Source organism: Electrophorus electricus, chromosome 22 (genome assembly GCF_041902795.1).
Source record: "Electrophorus electricus isolate QZ-2024a chromosome 22, ASM4190279v1, whole genome shotgun sequence".
In the NCBI taxonomy this organism is placed as follows: domain Eukaryota; kingdom Metazoa; phylum Chordata; class Actinopteri; order Gymnotiformes; family Gymnotidae; genus Electrophorus; species Electrophorus electricus.
Window position 1 is genome coordinate 16127501 of NC_137518.1, and position 4061 is coordinate 16131561.

Below are 4061 nucleotides of genomic sequence, written 5' to 3' on the forward strand. Positions count from 1 at the left end.
GAGAGAGAGAGAGAGAGAGAGAGAGAGAGAGAGAGAGAGAGAGAGAGAGAGAGAGAGAGAGAGAGAGAGAGTTTTCTCTTTTCAAATCCCATTTTGCTCTCTTTTGTTTTGTGGGCGATTGGGATGTTAACACAATTAAATCATAGTATTCTTGTTACCTGACCATCAGTATAGCGTCTGAGTATAGAGAGAGTAACATTTTGTTCAACAAATGTGACAACTACGTCTCCATACTGAAAAACAAGGCATTTCATTTGGGTGTTTGGGTATGTAAATCTGCTGTGGGCACAGCTCAATCTTGCAACCCACTACATTTGCATTCATATAACATTTATGTCAGTGTGAGCCAACAGAGATCCAAATGACTTGTGCTGAATTCCAGACACTGAAGCCATTAAGTCTCGAGTCTTACGTCTGAACAAAGAAAAATATCTTTTTTCGTACAAATCTTACCATATAAGTAGATGTTAACATTGTTTTCAAAGACAGCACTATATATTAGGTCTGTCTGTTTATGCAGGTTTGAATAGGCCTTTGCAGCAATCTTTTGCCAGCATTATATTATAAATCTTTCATTGAATCTGGTGAAAAAGTGCACCACAGCAGGTGCGTACTCCAAGCTGTTGTCAAGCCATGCAGCTCATGAAGCACCAAATAAGTCAGAGACCCACCTCAGCCATCAGAAGTGTTCACCTGCACAGTGACTGGAAAACTCCTATGTCACTTCACCCTGTCTGGCAGCGTTCCCAGATCTTCTCGGAGGCAGGACCACTGCCTCGCTTCTGCTTGCCGGGGCTCCTCGCTCTTTGGCGGATGTGCTGGTTCGCAGGCTGTCTGGGCGGGCCCTCGGGATCGCCTTTGTTGCACACTGTTTATGCTCGCAGCCATTGCTGACAGTGCTGTGCTGGAGAGGAACGCACAACACCAAGGCACTTTTTAAAGCTTCGGGTCTGAATACAGGTGAACGGGGCAAAGGGCAAGGTGATGTCAGCTTTATTTGCAATTCATCATTTTTCAAACAGGTGTGGGAATGAAGTCACTATTAACAATATTGACTGATTAACTATTAATCATTAGACTGATTATTGGCTTGGCTTTCTATATAGGATATACAATATTTTGCACACACTCTATATTGCATTATAAAGCAAACAATAAAATAGTTTACAGTAATGGCAGTGTACGTGCATAAAATGCAGAATTTAAATGATTTGTAGATAATACTGTTTTGAATTTTAAGAGCATTCAGGAAAGAGCAGACACTGTTTTGACTGAAACAAGACTGACAGTATACTGAAATAGTGAATAATGATTGACAAGCAAAATGGGGTTTTTAACCAAACTATCCATGATAAAAACAAAACTACTGGGCAAACTGTAATTGTAATGGTAAAATCACTTTTTTTACAACTAAAGCAAAGGTGGTAAGCGAGTGCATGGCTCCTTCTAGATATGTTTATTACTAATGTGGTCAAAGATGAAGGGCTGGCCAAATTAGCAATGCACAAGGGGTTTGCATGTCAGTTCAAATGCTGCGCTGTGTATAATGACTGCGCATAGTTCTGGTTTTAAAGATAGCTTTAATTAAAACAAGTTTTTCTGGGATATTCCAAATGCTTGTGTTAACATATGGTCAGCAAGTTAATTTTATTTCGTCAATTTGATCATGCAATTATGCGCAATCCAGAGAGGAAGTTGTTGTTGGAAAAGTTCTGACTAATTTATTTACTTTTAATGAACCTGTAGTTCTTCAGCTTCCCCGTGTGTTCGACTTCTCTTTTAGTGAAGTCACATGGAGCATCAGTGAAGAAAGTTGTGGTGGAAACAGCATGAAAAGATACCGTCTTTGGCAAGGCAAGAAAGTCTATTTCTTGTATCTTTTTAGGGTCACTGCCACGATGAGACTTGTGTATATGTGTGTGCATGCGCACGCATGAGATATAGAGACAGAGTGGCAGGGATTGCTTGTATGTGTCAGATGTGTATTTTTGCGTGTGTGTGTTGCTGTGCGTGCATGCATGCGAGAGAGAAATAGCAGAGGTGCGCAGGACGCACATTTCTATGCAGGGTAGGTGGTACTCTCAGTCCTTCTCAATGCTTGATTTCACAAAAAGCGTTTGATGTCAGCTGAGTTTGATGTACCTGGAGATGACAGCTTGCTTTTATTTGGTCTCTGACCCAATAAACAACATAAGAGGCAAATGAGGAAGAAGCCCAAGAGATGGTGTTAAAAGCCCCTGCAATATACAATTTTATTACATTTATTTGGTTATTGGGGATTTCCATATCTATGGCGTGGTCCTTTCTAAAGGCGAGAGTTCTGTAGCAGAGAAATCTTCTCCCAGCTTCAGATTATTATCACTCTAAAGGAGAACATGTGGCCCGTAGATATTTGTTGTTCTGTTCCCTCTCCTCTCTGTTCTCTGTCTGTATTCTGGTGCGGATTGCCATGGTGATGGCAGTTTGCAAGCTGGGCCTGGCCTTGGTTTCTACGTTGTGCTCTCATTTCCATCTGAAAGGTTTGTTCTGTTTCACTATCTCGTCCCCTCTACCACTTCAGCGGGCAATGCATATCTTTGTGCGCTCCCTCTCTCTCTCTCTCTCTCTCCCCCTCTCTCTTTTACTCTCTAACACTCCAGGCTGTTTCTATCCATTTTTTAATCCATTTTCTCTTTGAGGAACCGCAGGGGTGCTGATTCCCATTTTTCTAGGTGTCTGACCCCTATTGAAAGGCCTGCAACCTGAGTCATAGAATGTCCCCCACCACTGATGCAGAGCTGAAAGTTCTCTGTACTGCAAACGAGAAATGAAAAACTGAATCAAATGCAGTTCATTTACCCAGGGGCTGTGTTTTTACCCCTGTTTTTGCTGCTTCGTGAGTCCAATGTTCAGATACGCCAAATAATTTCCTGCTCTTGTGCAGTTATGCTCATGCTCATCTCCAACATCAAAGAATAAATAAACAATATTCATAAGGAGAGATTAATGAGTCATTATTTTTCCCCCCGAGTTCCTTTTGATCTGTGGTGATTCTGTAGCTCATCTGACTCCTTGCAAACCCTCCCTGGTTTGCCACACGATTGTTCGCTGGTTTTCTTAATGCACGGAATGATCATTTAATCACTTTTGCTCTCACCTATTTGTCTCATTTGGTGCTGGGGCTGTTCCAGCACTTTCTGCGTACAAGCTACACAAACACTGCAGATTTCCTGGAGCCCAAAAGGCTCAGTACAGTGACTCAACCTATGATAATATGTTTTTGCAGCTACATACTGTCAAATGGGTTCTGATTAACTCATGGGGAAATTAGAGCTGCATAGTTAAAAGTCACAGGGAAAACCTTATATACAAACCTTAAATAGCAAGAAATAAGAGTCAAGACCCACTGGCAAGTCCAGGGACTTTGCATGTTCAAAAAGGACATTTTTCTGAAGTATGTCTTAGAGGAGATAGTTAGGCCTACACATATTGTCAGAACGTGCTAATCAAGAAGAACTGAAGTGTTTGGCTGTCCTTTGAACGTTAAGTTCTCTTTTAAGACTGATGTAAGACTGAAGTTCTCTTTTAAAAACTGATGTTTTTGCTCAATGAGACGAAAACACTCCAATCGGGTAAGCTGCACTTTAATCCTCTGTTCCTTAATGATCACACTCATTACATGGCACATCAATTCATTAATACAAACAAAAACACAGCAACTCTGCTGCACCTGATATATTTGTACCATCAGCTCAACACCCACTTCCACACCACTATGTCAGTGTTAAAACTGTCTCATAAATGATGTGCCACCCAAATAATATCCGGTGAGCAAGGACCTGACTGGTGATGAATCTGACTGGCGATGAACAAGGCGGACAGGCTGATAGACTGTGTCTGTAAGAAGAGGGGATATAGCCTGTAGTTGTACACTTATAACATGCGCCTGTAAAGCGTAATGTACTTAGTACCATGACCACTGTTCAGCAGAGAGGTAGGTTATGATAATGCTAGACATTTGTAGCAAGGTAGCTGCTGATGGTAATCTGCTTGTTGCCCTGACTGTTCATTCATCGAACAGC

General features: G+C 41.5%; 1 long non-coding RNA gene across 2 annotated transcripts; it reads left to right on the forward strand.

Moving 5' to 3' along the window:
• The first annotated feature begins 850 nt into the window (after positions 1-850).
• Positions 851-2975, forward strand: LOC145653117 (uncharacterized). Of its 2 annotated transcripts, none has more exons than XR_014119447.1 (2): positions 851-1022; positions 1784-2975. It is a non-coding gene; the product is annotated as an uncharacterized LOC145653117 (long non-coding RNA). The 2 variants fall into 2 exon arrangements; XR_014119448.1 differs by having other exon boundaries at positions 851-981.
• The last annotated feature ends 1086 nt before the right edge of the window (positions 2976-4061 follow it).